The sequence below is a fragment of the Sapajus apella genome, unplaced genomic scaffold, assembly GCF_009761245.1.
Source record: "Sapajus apella isolate SASKATOON/1434 unplaced genomic scaffold, GSC_monkey_1.0 scaffold4, whole genome shotgun sequence".
NCBI lineage: Eukaryota > Metazoa > Chordata > Mammalia > Primates > Cebidae > Sapajus > Sapajus apella.
In genome coordinates this window covers 23,034,904-23,054,726 of record NW_022436944.1, presented here as the reverse complement: position 1 = coordinate 23,054,726, position 19,823 = coordinate 23,034,904, and positions in this window count along the sequence as shown.

Here is a 19,823-nt window from a genome sequence, read left to right as displayed (position 1 = left end):
AATGACAGGCTGTATAGTGAAACTTCTTCACCATCAGAAAGAAACTACATAGGAAAGCTGTCCAAGTGTGGTCACTCATTATATTAAACTACTGGGTGCATACTTCAGAACTGGCATTGAATAGAAATCCATGATAAAGGATAAAAATTGAGGTGCATTATGGGTAATATACTTTGAAAGTAACAAAGAGTAACTCAAACTAGATTATGTTTGTAATGTAAGTATTATTAGTGTCTCATATTCCAACAATAGAAAGATGACCAGGCTTCAGGAAAGAAGTGAAGCCAGGAGTTGGAAAGTGTCAGTTTCTTTCTCTCCATTTCTTGTTTCAGCTTCTTGCAAGTATACTTTTAACACAGAGCTAACTTCTGGCAGGGAAGACACCCAAAGACAATTTCTACGTAGACTTGTGGGATAAAGCTAATGCAGTTCATAGAGTGTTGGTTACTAGCAGAAGGTAGGGCCTGGTGTGGGGACCTCTTCTAATAAGGAACCTTAAGGATTGTACTCAATACAGCAGGTCAGAAAGTCAGTGTCTATGAAATCTGATGTCTAGGAGGCCAGAGGCTCCAGGAAGGAATTGGAGGCTTGGCTAGGGGAATGCAGGACCTTACTTTGACCTTCCTTCTCTTTTAATTGGGAGAAGATTCTTACCTGGGTTCCTAATATGGCTTGTATTCAATGTCAGCTCAAATGTCACATACTAAGAGAGGCCTTTTATGACCACCCTAATTAAAGCAACCCCCACATCACATTTAAAGTACCTATGCAACGATCCTGCATGTTCTTCACATGTACCCCAGACCCTAAAATGCAATAAAATGTATATAAAAATTTTTAAATAGCACTCTTTCATAATGACTCCATTTTGTCTCCTTTACAAGCACTTATTTTTCTGAAATTATCCTGTTTGTTTGCTTATCATTTGTTCTCACTTTCCTCTGCCCTTCATGATGTCAGAGATCTTTTCCAACTTGTTCTTTTTTGACTCCAGTAGCTAGCACAATGCCTAGCACATTTCAGCAACACAATAAATATCTGTTCAGTGGATGACTAGGAACACAGATTACTATTGTAGAATTGAACCTAAGATCAGTAAGTAATTCGAGGACTTAGGAAATTGCACAGGAGCACAGATTGCTGTGGTAGAATTGAACCTAATATCAGGAAGTAATTCCAGGACTTAGGACATGGTGCCTTAATGTTCTGGAGCTGAGTGAAAATTTTTCTAGTCCTGTCATAGGCAGAATCTCCCCTACCATGTTTCTGGGGCCTAGAAATACTTGATTATTACATCTGTGTTTCAGTGAGGTTAGGACATCAGACAGCCAGTTTGTGATCAAATCTCAATTTACAACAGGGGATTATGTGCTCAGAGTATAGAGGGCCTTTGGGCACATCTTGCTCCATGAAGAAGGGCTCAGCTATCTCTGACAGTTTATTGTTTCACATCTATTGACTGCCTCCCAGATTCAAGGGAAGACAAATGGGACTATTGGTTAGGAAGACGTGGCTACAGCTGTAATACTGGGTTTCTAATGAGGATTTTTTTTTGTCATTATTGTTGTCGTGGTTAATGAAGCAAAAATTTAAGTCATCTCTCTATATTTGAATGATTTGAATTAGAGTCCATGAACAGGCAGTGTATCTGCCGTTAAGCCTGAGTTTTGATGTCAGGACATAATTTCTTTCTCATAAAGTTTATCAAAATGTCTGATGTCATGAAAGTCAAACAAGGTAATAGAAATATTCAGTTTTATTTCTTTTCTCTTCATTTTGGGCTGTCTTTCTGAGGAATTAACTTTATAAAAAGATAGAAAAGAATCTTCATTTAAATAGGAGGTGTTTCTTCTAGAAGAAAAGTCAGAGCGGAGTTTGGAAGAAGGCAGAGAAGCTGGTTAGTTGTGAGCATTAACATTTTTACTAGAACTTCTAAGTAAATGGTATGTTCTGGTAACACTGCATTAGAAATGCATTGCAACCTGTAGTCCCAGCTACTTGGGAAGCTGAGACAGGAGAATCACTTGAACCCAGGAGACAGAGGTAGTGAGCCAAGATCATGCCACTACACTCTAGCCTAGGTGAGACTCTGTCTTAAAAGAAAACAAACAAAAAAAATAAAGAAAAGAAAACAAAACAAAACAAAAAGAAATGCATCAGCCTACCTACCCTGAAAATCTTTTTTTTTTTCTGGAATGGTCATTTTCTTTGTTTTGCTCTAAGAATAAGCTTGTTTTTACAGAGCCAGAAAGCACTGCTCTCTAAATATCAAGTTTTAGCAATCTTAGACTAAACAAATGAGCTTAAGTTTAAGAACTTGCGGCTTTCATGATAGCTTCTTTTCCCTGTGCTTATGAATTCATCATTTATACCCTATTCTGGGGAAAATTAAGTCATGCAAGTAAGAACTGCTTATTCTAGAATATATTAGGAAAGATTAGGAAAGAGGAGATTTTAGCATATGTTCCTCCTAAGTTATCCTCTTAGAAGAATTTACACTTTAGAATCATGCATACTTCCCAGGGCTGGTGTGAAAACACACTCAAAATGTTTAGGTCTTCACAGAGATACATCAGGTACTAATCTCAATTCTACATCCTCAGTTCCAAACTTCTGTTAAAACCGTGCCGGGTGAATCTCACTGACCTTTCAGAAAAGCCCAATGCCTATACAGAGAAGTAGGATGTAAGCATCCTAGACCCCTTTTTCTAATAATACATTTTGCCGAAGTTGAGGTATTCTGCTAGTTGGTTGATGCCACTAGAGATGCAAGAAAGTTCATCAATGGCAATTGCTAGAATGCCAGATTCAACTGAAGGGAAAGAGGAATAGACAGAGCTGGGTTTCTTTCTCTCCTGACTATACGTTTTCTATGTTTTGTTTTCTTTAAGATCTTTTTACCAGCTTCCTAGTTCCAGCTAAGATAGAATAATAGATATTGAACTTACCCTCTTGTCAAAAACAAACAAGAAAACAAAGCAAAATATATGAAGCAATGGGTTTCAAGGCACTGGACATCAGGCAATGACACACTATGCTGACAAAGAAAGCTTAAGTGTATTTATAGGAATACAAAAATATACAGAGCCCCAAAACATAAAATTCACAATATTTGGCATCCAATCAAATACTAGCGGTCATTCCAAGAAACAAGAAGATATGAGTCATAATGAGAAAAAGTAATCAATGGAAACTGATGCAAAATTGGGTCAAGATACAGATATCAAACAGTTATTATAACTATGTTCCATATGCTCAAAAAGCTAAGTACAGTATCTTTGAAAGAATCAAATCAGACTTTAGGAAAGAAGATCTACAATGGCTAAAATTTTAAAATATAATAAATAGGATAAATAACAGATTTGATATTGCAGGAAAAAAAGAACCGTATACTTGAAGACGTAATAATAAAATTTCCCCAAAGTGAACGATAGAGAAATAAAAGACCACAAGTGAAGTTGGAACAACTTCATGAAACTTTATATGCATGTAATTGCAGTTTCTAAGGGAGGGTAGAAAAACATCTAAATAAATAATGACTAAACATTTTCCATATTTGTTGAAATTTTAAACCCATAGATTCAGTAAACACAATGAATTCCATACACGAGAAACCTGGAGAAAAATACACCAAGGCTCATCATAATTAAATTAACTAAGAGGAGCGATAAAAGGAATACTTTAAAAGCAACCAAAAGAGAAAAGAAAAAAAAAATGCCATAGATGAATAAAAATAAATGGACAACAGATTTATTTGTAAGAATCAATGCAAAGTCTGTATGTCTGCTCCAATATGGAGGGTTTTACTGGCTTTGCTTCCTGATTTGCCTTCTTTGACACTACTCCAAAGAGGATGTTGGAGCACCTCATTACAGCCTCACTGTAATGTCCAGGCTCACTACTTAACTTTTGTTGGCATGGATAGTATGAGGAAATTTCCGTGGTGTTTGGTTGGAGTATAGTGATAGTTGCCTAAAGAATTCTGTCTTGTACCCATTGGTCTTTCTGGATCACTGGCTTCTTCAAACTCCAAGTTTGTGATATATAGGAAAAAAAGAAAACCTATAGAATTACCAATTTGTCATTCTTTTGGTCCTGAGTTCCCTAGACAGTCTGCCTTCTCTTCACCTTTTAGGATCTTTTATGTTTGTTTTATGTAAAATGCCCAGGGTTTTTTGTTGTATGTCACTGGATAAACATGAAAGGTATGTTTACTTTATTTTCTAAAAGCAAAAGTCTTGACAACTCATTGTTAACAAAATTGCAAACTTAAATCAGTGAAGAAAAAATAGTCTTCTCAAAAATGTTGCTGGAACATTTGGGAATCCACATGCAAAAAAATGAACTTGATCATAACTCACATCACATAATGAAATTACCTGGAAATATATTATAGATCAAAATGTAAAAACTAAAACTATAATTTTTTTTGGCAGAATTCATGAAAGAAAATATATGTGGCCTAGGTGATGGAAAAAGTTTTTACATATAATACTGAAAGCACAATCCATGAAAGAACAGACTGACAAATTGCACTTCTTAAAACATTTTATTTTCTTCAAAAGTTACTGTCATGAGAGAGGGAAAAAAAAGACAAGCCACAGAAATAGAGAAAATATTTGTACAGCACATATCTGGTAAAGGGCTTTTATCCAAAACATATAAAAAATGCTCAAAACTCTACAGGAGAACAAGCAACTCAAAAAAATGGGCAAAAGATTTGAAAAGATGATTCATAAGAGAAACATACAAATGAAAAATAAGCACGTAAAAAGGTACTTGTCAACATTATTCATTGGAGAAATGAGAATTAAATTGTGATGATACTACTATGTACACATTAGGCTGGTTAAAATTAAAAAGACTGACCAGAGCAATTGTTAATGAGAAACCAGAACTCTCATATACCTGATGTTCACAATATAAAACTGTACACTCACTTTAGTGAACAGTGATAATTTTTTATAAAGTTAAATCTGTTGTATGATTTAGTTCTTCCATGTCTATGTATTTACTCAAGAGAAATAAGGCTTATGTAAATACAAACACCTGTACACAAATGTTCATAGCAACTTTATTTGTAATAGTGAAAACCTGAAAGCTACTCAAATATCCATTAATAACTGAATTGATAAATTGTTGTATATCCATACAATGGAATAGCACTCTGCTATAAAAAGGAATAAACTAAATGCAACAAAATGGGTAAATCTTAAAATAATTTCATAGTTGCAGAAACCAGCAAAAGAAAAAAATACTGTTAATACTGTTATGGGTTGAATTCTGTTCCCCAAAAAGAGATGCTGAAGTTCTGATCTCATTACGTGTGAATGTGATCTTACTTTGTAATAGCGTCTTTGTAGTTATATTAATAAATAAGTTGAAACTAGATCATGATGGGTTAGAATGGATCCTAAGTCTAATGACTATTATCTTTACAGGAAGAGGGAGATTTGAAGACACAGAGGAAATAGAAGGGAAAGGGCTGTGTGAAGACAGTCAGTAATTAGAGTTAGGCTGCCATAAGGCAAGGAATGCCAAGGGTTGCTGGCAACCACTAGAAGCCAGAAGCCGCAAGGAAGGATGGATACTTCTGTAGAGTCTTTAGAGGTAGCAAAGCCCTGCTGACACCTTTCCTTCAGACTTCCAGCCTCTGGAAGAGTGAGAGAGCACATTTTTGTTGTTTCAAGTCACCCAACTTGTGGCACGTTTAAAATACTAGCCCCAGGAAATCATTGCAAGTACGTATCATATGATTCCATCTATAGACAATTTGAGACAATGACAGAAAACAGATTAGTGGTTTCCTGGGGACAGGGGTGAGGAGAGGCAGGCAGGGAGCAGAAGGAGAGATTTCAAAAGGGTATGAAGAAACGTGATGTTCATGGATATATTTATTATATCGTGCTCATGATGATAGTTTCATAGATGTGTACACATCAAAACTTTACAAACTTTATACTTCAAGTTGGTGCAGTTTATTGTATGTTGATTGTACTGTGATTAAAAAGAAAAAAGATCTCACCACTGTGATTTTCATGACTGCCTTTTTCTTTTCCTGATTGTCTTATCTAAGTTAGTCATGCATTCTCATAGACAGCAGAGTATACATAAGGGGTTGTAAAATAATGTCATGTAAGCTAGATTTGGCATGAAGTCCTATTGGCTGACCTTATTGTATTTTAAAAATCAGGGCCAGGTGTGGTGACTTATGCCTGGGGCTTTGGGAGGCCCAGGTGAGAGGATCACTTGAGGCCAAGAATTTGAGGCTGCAATGAGCTATGATCGTGCCACCGCACTACCTCCTAGGTGACAGCAAGAACTTGTCTCTAAAAAATAAATAAATAAATAAAATCAGGAGATTACACATCAAATTTTATTCTTCTTGATGTTTTAAAAAAGTAACTAACTCTAACACACTGAGTCCTCCTTCCTGCATGGCAGGAATTGGCTGTTGCTGGGTAGCAGTTGCCACCTTAGATTGTACCTGCATTTTCCAGTTTTCCTCAGTCCCTGCCTGTTACCTGCCTCTCCTTGTAGACATTTGAGTTACATGACTGTTCTCTGCTTTAAGTTCATAAGGAGAAAGAAACTGATTTTCATTTACCAGGCTGCTTCAGTCACTGTACAGTTTGAATTTCACATTGTTATTTGGAGGAGTGTCAGCTTTCTTTCCTCCTTTCTTGCCCTTTCTTCAGATCCTACTTTCAAACAGGTCCACTTGTGTCAGCTTGCATAGCTACACATGGCCATCAGTGACTTTGAAACGTCCAATTGCAAGGGCTGGATTAAATACTTCTTTTTCTATAGGCAATTCTTATCTCTACCCATCATAATAAAAAGAATGATCTAAAATAACAAGCTCTATAAATAAAAATTCATATAAATGTTAAGTGTAATTCATGTAATTCAAATTAAAGTCCTAAAATTGTACTGAAAACAGAATTCATTTTGTGTCTCTTTGTTTAAAAATTACTGTCTCGACTCGTATTGGACATTAAGCCCTCAGTGGAATTTACGATTTGGAATTAATGGTATTGCTCTCTAGCGCTGCAGTTATCGTGCCCTTCGCTTTCCCACAGAAGCACAAGACCTGCAGCCAGTGAGGTTAAGGTTCTTGCATTTGCTTTGCAGTCTTTTTTTTTCTTTATATGTTCACTGTAAATATGTGCCAAAAATGAACAATATAAGAATATGTAATTCTTGAAAATAATTCCCCTTTGTCATTTTAATTTGGCATTGAGACTTTGATTTCTATAAGCTGGAAAAAGTGAAAACTGATCTTTATATATAATATTCTTCAAATTGCATTTTTGTAATGTTTCAACAGTTTCACTTGTATCAAGCCATCCATATTAAGCATTTGTAAAACTTTTATATACATTTTCTAGTAAAATGTTAATTGCAAATTTCTATTTCTAAAACATTTTCCTTTTTATTTAGGGATTTTCTTATGTCTCTGGGAAACTCCACTCAGAAGAAAAGCCTACAGTAAATCTTTCTAACCACTGTTGTAGTTCTAAGGCATTTGTTGGGGGTTGAAAGTGACTAAAAATTATAGTGGCTTTGAAAACTTAGAATCACATGAAAACCTGCACATGGATGTTTTTTAGCAACTTTATTCATAATTGCCCAAACTTGGAGGAAACAAAGATGTCCTCCAGTAGGAGAATGAATACATAAATGGTGGTACATCCAGACAATGGAATATTACTCAGTGCTAAAAGAAAATGAGGTATTTTCCCATGAGAAGGGAAAGAAACTTAAATGTATACTACTAAGTGAAATAAGCTTATCTGAAATGCTACGTATTATGATTCTAACTATATGACATTCTGGGAAAGGTAAAACTACGGACACAGTAAAAAGATCAGTGTTTGCCAGGGGTTAAGAGGATGGGAAAATGAATAGGCAGAGCACAGAGGATTTTTAGGGCAGTAAAAATATTCTATGATACTATAATAGTGGATACATGTCATTTGCCATTTGGCCAAACCCACAAAATGTACAACACCAAGAGTGAATCCTAATGTAAACTATGGCCTTTGGGTTATAATGATGTCAATGTAGGTTCACTGATTTCAGCCAATGTGCCACTGTGTTGTGGGATGGTAACAGCTTCGGAGATTTTGCATATGTAGGGAAAGGGGTATATAGGAACTTTGTACTTTCTGCTCAGTTTCACTGTGAATCTAAAATTGATCTGAAAAATAAAGTTTATTAAAAAGTTTCTGGTAAGCACTTGGGATGGAGAAATTATTTTACATGTTGAAAATAACATGGGTTTTGGAATAAGAAAGACGTTATTTGAATCTTGACTCCACCAATTTTTAGTCTAACAACTATGAAATTTAAATTTGCTGGGCCTCCGTTTTCTCATGAATAAAATGAGTGAGTAATATTCACCTTGCAGGATTGTTATGAGGAATAAACTGAGTTAACTTCTAACAAACTCAACAAATGGCAGCAGTTATTATTTATAATGCATTTCAGGTCTGGGGCCAGGAGATTGATCCTCCATATCAGTGGGAGAAGAAGGAGAGATGCCCATTGCTGTCAGACACCCCAGGGTTGGAGGCCTTGTGGAGTGAAGAGATAAAACTATGCACTTCTCAGAAGGAGTGTACAGCAGACAGATAAAAGATTAAAGTGGCTAATTTCAAGTATACTGTTTTAAAATTTTACCTTTTACTCTAGCAGTGAAAACACGAGATTGCCTTAGATAAATTGATGCTATTTAAAGAAATGGCATATATACCTGCACCCCTGAAAAAGCATTAGAAATTATACATAGAAAGCCTTTATTTCTTAATGAGTTTTCCCTTCAAATATTAGAAAGTTGACTAATGTTTCCGAAACTAGAGGAAAGAAAAATGCATACATGAAAACAGTTACTGAGAGTCCCAGTATATTAGATGCTGATCACTAATCTTATTGAGAAATTAAACTTGCAAGTAGGCATATAAATGTAAAACAATGACAGGGAAAATATTTTGAGAAATATAAAGAGAAAAACAAAGACAATTGTGGGAGTAGGTAACCATAAGAACTGTCAAATAGCTTCTTTTCCATTTTCTCTGTTACTCCACACCAAAGTTGCCCATTTAAAAACCAAAAATAATGTCAAGCAGCCGAGCTCCTTAGTCCGCCATAGCATCCTTCTTTCCTTTCCTCTTTGTAACAGGCTCCTGCCTCCCCCGCTGCAGCACCATTTTTTGTCATTATATTCTGTTTCTTCCTCCCAGCCCATGGACTTCAGGGAAACAAGACCTTTCTCCTCAGTCTAGGCATTGATATCACAGACCTAAGATAATTTCTGTTTGGGCCAATGAGACATGAGAGAAGATTTGCTAAGGGCTTCTGAGGAAAAGACCACTGGAAAAGATACTCTGCCTTCATCTAGTCGCCATGGAGTTGCAAGTGAAAAGCTCAGAACTACCACAATTACTTTTCCACCATAGGAAACTTAACCTATGAACAAAATTAATACACAGTGGAGGACTTAATGGAGGGACTTACAGAAAAACTGGTCTAGAGTTATTGGCTTGTTCCAAGCTACATTATGCCCTCCTCTGGATTTCTAGATATCTGAGTCTATATAGATTCTTCTTCGAATCAGCTGAAATCGATTTATTATTTGCAGCTGAAAGCTAGTATCAACCAGCTAATGAACCATTAAAAAATGGTTATTTTTGACATGTTGGCTTCTATTGACATTGTGCACAAAAATGTTAACAAGGTTATGAGGGGACCTTTATGATCATGGCACGGGATAAAAGAAAATCAGGAATTTGATACTCTGGGAAAAGGATTCTAAAGAGGCAGCTGACTTGCCATGTGAAGCTAACACTGGGTGATTAAGCCCTTACACTAATGTCTTTTTATTTTACTTTTTATTTGGACAGTTTTGTGAATTGTTGTGTGACCTTATACCCATCTGGGTTAGAGACATAGCAGAAACACCATAAATAACATGTAAGAGAGCTGGAATAGACTCAGTGGAACTTAATAATATCACGGATAGTTGAAGCTGAGTAATATTGACAATTATAGCAAAGTTGATGGCAGATAATTTCGTATGAATGGATTTAATGCAATGTCGAATCTAGGTACAATAGTATTTTACGACCAGGTTTATTAACAGGTATTTTTAAAAGGATAGAATCTGTTATTAAATTATGGAGATAGAATCACACTGACATTTTCCATGATGAAAACAACCTGTCTTGATTTTTTAATGTATGAGTAATTTCCAATATACAGATAATGGCACACATTCCCTAATTATCTTGGATGGACTTTAGCCTGCTTTCAATTTTACTTGTAAATATTCTTAATGGGAATAGGATTAGAACACTATTGATGTAGAATCAATGTAATATGTCATTCATGATGAAATAAGTATATATCTTATGCTTATAAGATATATAAGTAAATGAATTAGTAGTTGAATAAGTAAATGAATTAATCAGTTAATGAAGATTATATTCACCTCTGTTTCAATGATTACTTAAGCTACTGGCCTATTTAAGGAGTATCTAGATAGTTTATTAACAGGTATTTTTAAAAGGATGGAATGTGTTGTTGGTAGATGATGGATTCTACAAACAACTCATGAAACTCTTCACATTTCTTTATTGTCAAACTTCACTCTACACTTTATTACTGAGTTCATCTTTCCAGGTACCTATAGAGCATTTTCATATGCATGCCTCACAATCAGTGCAATAAATATCCCAAATTAAGCTGACTTGTCACTGTGATCTCCTTCCCATCTGCTGGCTCCACTTTTCAGTTGGTGGTATAACTTTCTCCCAGTCACTAAGGAATACATTCTTCATCATCATTGACTTTTTCACCTTTACTATGTGTCTTAGGTAGCCACAGAGTCCTGTTTATTCTTCTTTACAGTGCTCCTCCTTCCTAGTATCATGGCTATCACCCAACAATAGCTCACTCATTGTTGTAGATATGTAACCCTTTTTTCAGATTCTACTTACCCCCAATTTAAACCACCCTATGTTCTTTCCCATACTTTAATCTTTCTAAAACATTGTTTTCACTATCACTTTCTTTGGCTTGAGGACTCACAGTAATTGGATGTTGCTTGAATTTTGAAATCTAATTGTGTTAGACTATTATTCTTTTATCATTGGTCTAATATTACATACAAAAGTTGTCTTTTAAATATTCTCAGAATACACTTTCTGCTATACCTAGATTGGTTTCTGGTATGTACAGACATATTCCCAGTGCCACACCTTTGCTTATGTTGTCTCTGCTAGAGATACTGATTTCCAAACCCTTCTACAGTTCAATCCTTTCTCTTGTTCTTTTACCTTTACCCTAACTATCAACCCAGGTACCTATGCCATGCTTTCTTTCAGGTCCAGCTAAGATCTGACTATGTCAGTTCATAATTATTCCTCTCTGAAGGAGCATACTCCCAAGCCAAAATTGTTTGGTATTGCCTTAGTTGTTTGAAGTTATAAAATTAGATGCCAATATTGTGTAACTTTAGCAGGAATGAGACTTTGGTCCCATCTCCGCCTGGACCCAGGCAGTGGGGAGCCCTGAAGCCATGATTCCAGTTGTAATATAACTTGGTGATTATCTACTCACTATGATTTTTCTCTTTGTGGCTTCCCCAATAGGGATTTCTCTAATGGAAAATGGTAATTAAATAATGACTTAAAAATTATTCCTTATGCTTAAATACATTGTGGTTGTATAATCTACTCTGTGGTTTGAGAATCCTTTAAGGCAATTTAATAATATTTAGAAAAAATAGCACCATCTGGGCTCTATTATAACCTGTAAAAAAGATAGAATACAAATTCATATGTAATAATTATTGAGTATGTAAAAACATATGTACTCAAAAAAAGACTAGAATATCAATAATAGCAGTGGTCATTTTGCGTGGTACTACTATTAGTGACATGCTATCATTTAAAATACTTTTTAGGCTGGGCACGATGGCTCATGCCTGTAATCCTAGCACTTTGGGAGGCCAAGGTGGGCAGATCCCTGAGGTCAGGAGTTTGAGATCAGCCTGATCAAGATGGAGAAACCCTATCTCTGCTAAAAATACAAAATGATCCAGACTTGGTGGCACATGCCTGTAACCCCAGCTACTTGGGAGGCTGAGGCAGGAGAATGGCTTGAACCCCGAAGGTGGAGGTTGCGGTGAGCCAAGATTACGCTCCAGCCTGGGCAACAAGAGCAAAACTCTGTCTCAAAAATAAACAAATAAATAAATAAGTTAAATTAAATTAAATGCTTTTTAGTGCTTCTCAAAATGTCCGCAATAAATAAGAATTACTTTTATAGTCAGAATAAAATGTACACTTAATTTTCAATTACATATTTTAAGTTATTGCTCCATTTTTAGCTCATGGCTGAGGCCATAACTAGTTAGAAGGCTTTATCTTATTATGCAAAGCGTGTTGGCTCCCTCTTTCTTTGACCTCACACTTCAAAAAGAGGTTCTTCCACAGCCTTGTATCCCAAGATGACTACCCCTAGCTACATAAGAACATAGCCTATGACTTTCAAATTACTGCTTTTTTTCTTTCTTTTCCTTTTATCTTTTTTTTCTAGATACAGAATCTTGTCCTGTTACCAGGCTGGAATGCAGTTGTGCAGTCATAGCTCACCATAGTCTTGACCCTGCTGGGTAGCTATAGGGCTACAGGCATCAACCACCATGCCCAGCTATCTTAGTCATTCTCAGGCTGATAATAAAGACATACCCGAGACTGGGTAATTTATAAAGAAAAAGAGATGTAATGGACTCACAGTTCCACATGGCTAGGGAAGGTATGGCTGAAGGTGAAGGAGGAGCAAAGGCACATTGTATTAGTTCATTTTCATGTTTCTGATACCTACTTGAGACTAGGAAGAAAATTAGGTTTAATTGGACTTACAGTTCCATGTGGCTAGGGAGGTTTCAGAATCATAGGAGGCAAAAGTCACTTCTTACATGGTGATGGCAAGAGAAAAATGAGGAAGAAGCAAAAGTGGAAACCCCCAGTAAACCCATCAGATCTCCTGAGACTTATTCACTATCTTAAGAATAGCATGTGAAAGACCAGCCCCCATGATTCAATTACCTCCCCCTGAGTCCCTCCCCCAACATATGGGGATTCTGGGAGATACAACTGAAATTGAGATTTGGGTAGGGACACAGTCAAACCCTATCATTCCACCCCTGACCCTCCATTAAATTCTTTTTCTTTATAATCTCATGTCCTCACATTTCAAAACTAGTCATACCTTTCCAACAGTCCCCCGCAGTCTTAGCTCATTTCAGCATTAACCCAAAAGTCCACAGTCCAAAGTCTCATCTGAGCCAAGGCAAGTCTCTTCCATCTATGAGCCTATAAAATCAAAAGCAAGTTAATTGCTTTCTAGATACAGTGGGGGTACAGGTGTTGGGTAAATACAGCTATCCCAAATGGTAGAAATTGGCCAAAACAAAGGGGTAACAGGGCTCAAGGAAGTCCGAAATCCAGTGGGGCAGTCAAATTTTAAAGCTCAAAATTATCTCCTTTGACTCCAGTCTCACATCCATATCATGAAACCCACAAAAGGCGGGTTTCCATGGTCTTGAGCAGCTCTGCCCCTGTGGCTTTGCCGGGTACAGTCTCCCACCTCGTTGCTATCACGGGCTGGTGTTCAGTGTCTATGTCTTCCAGGCATACGGTGCAAGCTGTCAGTGGATCTACCATTCTGGGGTCTGGAGGATGGTGGATCTCTTCTCAGAGATCCACTAGGCAGTTCTCCAGTAGGGACTCTGTGCGCAGGCTCCAACCCCACATTTCCCTTCCACGCTGAACTAGCAGAGGTTCTCCATGAGTGCTTCGTCCCTGTGGCAAACTTTCACATGGACATCCAGGAGTTGCCATACATTCTTTGAAATCTAGGTGGAGGTTCCCAAACCTCCATTCTTGACTTTGTTCCCGCAGGCTCAACAACATGTGAAAGCTGCCAAGGTTTGGGGCTTGCACTCTCTGGAACCATGGGCTAAGCTGTGCCTTGACCCCTGTAGCAATGGCTGGAGCAGCTGGGATGCAAGGCACCAAGTCCCTAGGCTGCACACAGCATGGGTACCCTGGGCCTGGCCCATGCAGCTGTTTTTTTCCTCCTAGGCTTCCAGGTTTGTGATGGGAGGGGTTGCCATGAAGACCTATGACATGCCCTGGAGACATTTTCCCCAGTGTCTTGGGGACATTGGGCTCATTGTTACTTATGCACATTTATGCAGAAAGGTTGAATTTCTCCTCAAAAAATGGATTTTTTTTTCCTACTGCATGGTCAGGTTGCAAATTTTCTGAACTTTTACGCTCTGTTTCCCTTTTAAAATGGGATGCTTTTAACAACACCCAAGTCAACTTTTGAATGTTTTGCTGCTTAGATATTTCTTCAGCCAGATATCCTAAATCATCTTTCTCAAGTTCGAGAAGTTCCACAGATCTCTAGGGCAGGGGCAAAATGCCGCCAGTCTCTTTGCTAAAACACAACAAGAGTCACCTTTGCTCCTGTATCCAACATGTTCCTCATCTCCATCTGTCACCACCTCAGCCTGGACCTTATTGTTCATATCACTATCAGCATTTTTACAGAAGCCATTCAATAAGTCTCTAGGAGGTTCCACGCTTTCTCACATTTTCCTGTCTTCTTCTGAGCCCTTTAAACTCTTTTAACCTCTGCGGATACCCAGTTCCAAAGTTGCTTCAAAATTTTTAGGTATCTTTTCAGTAACACCCAACCTACTGGTACCAATTTACTGCATTAGTCTGTTTTCACACTGCTGATAAAGCCATACCCAAGCCTGGGAAGAAAAAGAGGTTTAATTGGACATATAGTTCCACGTGGCTGGAGAGGCCTCAGAATTATGGTGGGAGGTGAAAAGCACTTCTTACACGGTGGCAGCAAGAGAAAAATGAGGAAGAAGCAAAAGCAGAAACCCCTGATAAACCCATCAGATCTCATGAGACTTATTTACTATCACAGGAATAGCATGGGAAAGACTGACCCCATGATTCAGTTACCTCCCCCTGGGTTCCTCCCAAAACATATGAGCATTTGGGATATAAAATTGAAGTTGAGATTTGGGTAGGGACACAATCAAACCATGTCATACATCCTATATGGCAGCAGGCAAGAGAGTGTGTGCAGGGGACTTGCCCTTTATAAAACCACCAGATCTTGTGAGACTTATTCACTGTCACATGAACAGTGTGAAAAAACTTGCCCCAATGATTCAATTACCTCCCACTAAGTTTCTCCCACGACACATGGGGATTATGGGAGATACAATTTAAGATGATATTTATGTGGAGACACAGCCAAACCATATCACTCAGTCTAATTAAAAAAAATTTTTTTTAAGAGAAAGGGTCTTGCAATATTGTGCAGGTAGGTCTCAGACTCCTAGCCCCAAGCAATCTCCCCACTTCAGCCTTCCAAAGTTCTGAGATTTCAGATGTAAGCCACATAGCCTGGTCTATTGCTGTTCTTTATCTTGGGTTCTTAGGTAACCTAGCAATCTCACTCCTAAGAATCTACCTCAAAGATTCACTGGCAAAAAGTTAAAAGACATATTTACATGCTATGTATTGCAAAATTACTTATAGTAAATGACTAGAAAAAAATGACAGCTGATTGATGAAACGATATTGTATTCATACAAAAAATCCTGTTCAATTGTTTAAGGAAATGAGGAATACCTCTATAAGTTCTATGTAACAATCTCTGGGATATATTGTTCACTTAAAAAATATAATGCAAACAAAGTCATGCTTAATATCAGCTATTTATACAGGAAAGCAGGATGAAAATAAATTTTTTCTTCATTCATTCAACAAATATACATTTATTTGTATCACTAATGATGTAGTAAATGTATTTTACACCAATGGCATTCTTATCACATTACCATTAAGAAGATTTACGAGTGAAATTCAAAGACTTGAGTTATCTTTGCTTTTTCTCTTTTTCCTCACCAGCCCTTTTATAAATTGAATCCATAGGCAGAAATTTTGTCAATTCCATATTCAAAATATATTCCAAATCCTGTGACTTCTCACCATCTTCCCAACTATCCTCCCACCTAACTGTTAGCTCTCATCTAAGTATAGCAAAACCTGTTTTCTACTTCTTATGTCCACTCTTGCATCATGAAAGCCTAATCACCATAGAAGAGACAACATAGGCATTTTAATCCAACTTCTTAAAATCTCCAGTGAATAACACATTTAGAATAAAATCAAAACTTCTGATGATGGCCTATGAGACTTGCTCTGGGTCCTCTTATTCTATCACTTTTATCTTTATTAACTATAATTAGGCTACAAAATCTGGTCCTACAATCTGGCAAGCTGTCTTGCTCAGAAACTTTGCTGTTCCCTCTGCCTAGAATTCTCCCTTCTTAGAACATCACTGGATTAATTCCTTATTCTCATATTGTGTAAGCGTCCTTTCCTTTGCAGTCCTTCTCTAACCACCCTATATTAAATAGCCTTGATCTTATTTCAGTTCTACTCTGTTGCTTTTCTGTTTTTTTTTTTTTCCAGAGTGATTTTTCAGTGTCTGAAGTTATACTAAATTACTAAATTATAATTGTTTCCCTAAGTAGAAGTTATGCCTCTGGAGAGCCGACAGGGTCTTTCTCTTGTTGACCACCCAATTCCTGGTTCCAGGCATGTGGTAGGAACTCAGTAAATATTTGTTAAGAAAATTATTGAATTTTTATAAAATGAGACTAACTTACAGAGGCTAAATGGGGAAGTGGAACAGGGGAAGTGGAGTGACAGTAAGAAGTGGTACTTCCACGTACAGCTGAGAGTAACTATGATTATCAGTTGTGTTGTTTCACATCACCACCATCTGGATTTGCCGGCAACACTGCTCTATAGAGCCCATGTCATTGTTCCCACGTTTCCGAAGTGGTCCCAGGGTGTCTGTGTGTGTGTGTGTGTGTGCGTGTCTGTGTGTGTGTTTGCGTGTGTGTGTGTGCATGCGTGCATGATCATGTGTATGTGTAGGCAGAGTTCTCCAATAGACATGAAGATTAATGGACTGACAGTTTTAACTACTGCTGCTTCTCTTTCCACCAGTATGATGTTAGTGGCCAAACCTAGTGGTCCGTTCATTAACACCACAGAGGCTTAGCAACGAGAGATGAGCAGAGAGGTGTTGGGCCCAGTTTTGGCCCCAACAGCACAACAGCAGGGTTTGAGAGCTGGTTGAATGGCCTGTATGACCTGTAACTCATTCCATGCTTCATCTTTTCATGTCAGCAAAGGTCCAGTGAGTGTGCTATCAGGTACTGCTGGGTGTCTCCCAACTTACCAACTTCTTTTTTTCTTTTGTGAGACAGAGTCTCGCTTTGTAGCCCAGGCTGGAGTGCAGTGTTGTGATCTCGGCTCACTGAAACCTCCGTTTCCTGGGTTCAAGTGATTCTTGTGCCTCAGCCTCCCAAGTAGCTGGTACTACAAGTGTGTGTCACCACACCTAGCTAACTTTTGTGTTTTAAGTATAGACGAGGTTTCTCCATGTTGCCCAGATTGGTCTCAGCCTCCCAAAGTTCTGGGATTGCAGGTGTGATTTACCATGCGCATGCCTTTATCAACTTTTATTTCTCTTATTCTGATATTATATCCATGGGGAAATTGTGAAAATCAATCAATCAATCTATCTATCCATCCCCTATCTAGATACATATCTATCTATCTATCATCAATCATCTATCTATCTATTGCTATTTACCTAATACCTATCAAATAGGTAGATAGATGATATAAGGCATATCTAGATTGATAGATAGATAGATAGATAGATAGATAGATAGATAGATAGATAGATATAGGGATAAGGCACATAAGCATTCGGGACTTTGATAGAATAAGCGCTTTGAATCTTAACACTTCTGATGTCTAGACACAAACTCTGAAAATCAGTGTGGTCACTCCATTCTTTCTAGCCAAGTGGTTGTATCACATGCAAGATCAAAATGCTGTGACCTGCACTGTTTTCTTCTCTGCTGCACTGTAGAAATTTCCACTCCCCTGATGCTCACCCTGGATATCCTCTTTCCTTTCTCTATACCTGTTGCAGCCTATGTCAACAGGAGTACTTAAATGCGAGGTGTTATAAGTCTCAGTTTTATATGAGGGAATGTTCACATTTGATATCTAAAAAAATACAAAATTTTTTGATATGTAACATAAAAATCACCATGACTAGGCCCAAATGGAAATTTCATATACACATTTTGCAGTAGAATTATTATATTTTCATGCGCAATTAGCCTGAAAATAACTTTGAATATTTTAATGTAAATAATGAGCTGAAAAAAATCAAGGAAGTCATAGGCATTTGAAACCCCAAACACATCTGATCAGATTGTATTTGCTTTAAAACGTTTTTCAAAATAAAATCCACATAGTATTTTTATCTAGATTTCAGTAGAGTGGAAAAAAATATACTGCTAAGTGTTCTATAAAGGTTATAGAATTAAGGCCCAGATACCTGCTTTTTTGAAAACACTTACAAAATAGGAATACATGGAAGACCAAAAGATATTCATTAGGATTTACCAAACAGGGAAAAAATTAAATCCAATAAATATTATTTTGCTTTGAATAACTGAAGTTTGAAAAGGATGTAATAGAAACAACCTTAAAAAACTGAGTTTTGTTTTGTTTATACTATTAAAAATTTAAAACATAAAAAGTAGAAGGAATACTACAAAAAAACCCCATATACCTACCAGTTATATTTATAATTATTAAAACTATTGCCATATTTGCTTCATCTATTTTTTCTGAAGTTTAAAAAAATAAATTATGGACATCATGACATTTACCTCTAAATTCTTCAGAGTATATCTCTTAAAAAATAAGGACAGTTTTCCAAAAAACTATAATTCTATTATCACAGTTAAAAATATAATAGTAATTACCTTATTCTATCTACTGAGCTCATAGTCAAATTTTCCATCTCATTCAAAATGCCTTCTACAATTTTAGTTATTGGAAACAGGATCCTCATGAGGGACACACATTGCATTTATTTGTGATGTCTCTTGTATGTTTTAATTTAGAACATTCATTTTTTCTCCCTCTTTTTTTCATCTTAATGATATTAACTTGTTGATGTGACTGAGCCAATTGTGTTGTAGAAAAGACTGCTGTTTGAATTTGTTTGTTTCCCAGTGGTGTTGCTTTAGCTTGTCCTTTCATATTTTTCTATAAACCAGAAGCTCAGTCTTTAAGAGTGATTATATTCAGGTTGAATATTTGTGGGGTTAATGCTTTATGAGTAATGTCTCCCACCTTGTGTTGTATGCTACTCCAAGATTCATGATGTCTGGCTGTCTCTCCTCTGCTATGCCATGACTGACCCGAGTCAGGCTGGTCCCAGCCAGATACTTCTCAAAGCCACATTCTTCCCCTCCAATCAACAGTCTCTACAGCAATGCTGTAGCACCACTCAGTAGCTAGATTTTAAGAATGACTCCTTTTTTTGAAAATAGACAGCTTTATGTAAGTTCGTATTTAAATACACTTAATTTTGAAAAGCCCCTAGAGTATGTGAAAAAAAAGTTCTTGACTTTGAAATATGGCCATCTAACATCAACTTTCTATAGTGAGTAATAGAAACACTGTTTTAGACTAACCACTTTAACAAATTAATTTTTCCTGAAGTATAAACTCAAAATTCTTTTAAAACTTTCTTTTGTGTTCAACTAAATATAAATACTGACGTTTCATTCATGCTGCAAAAGCTGTGATAGCTTTGCTGTGTAGGCACTC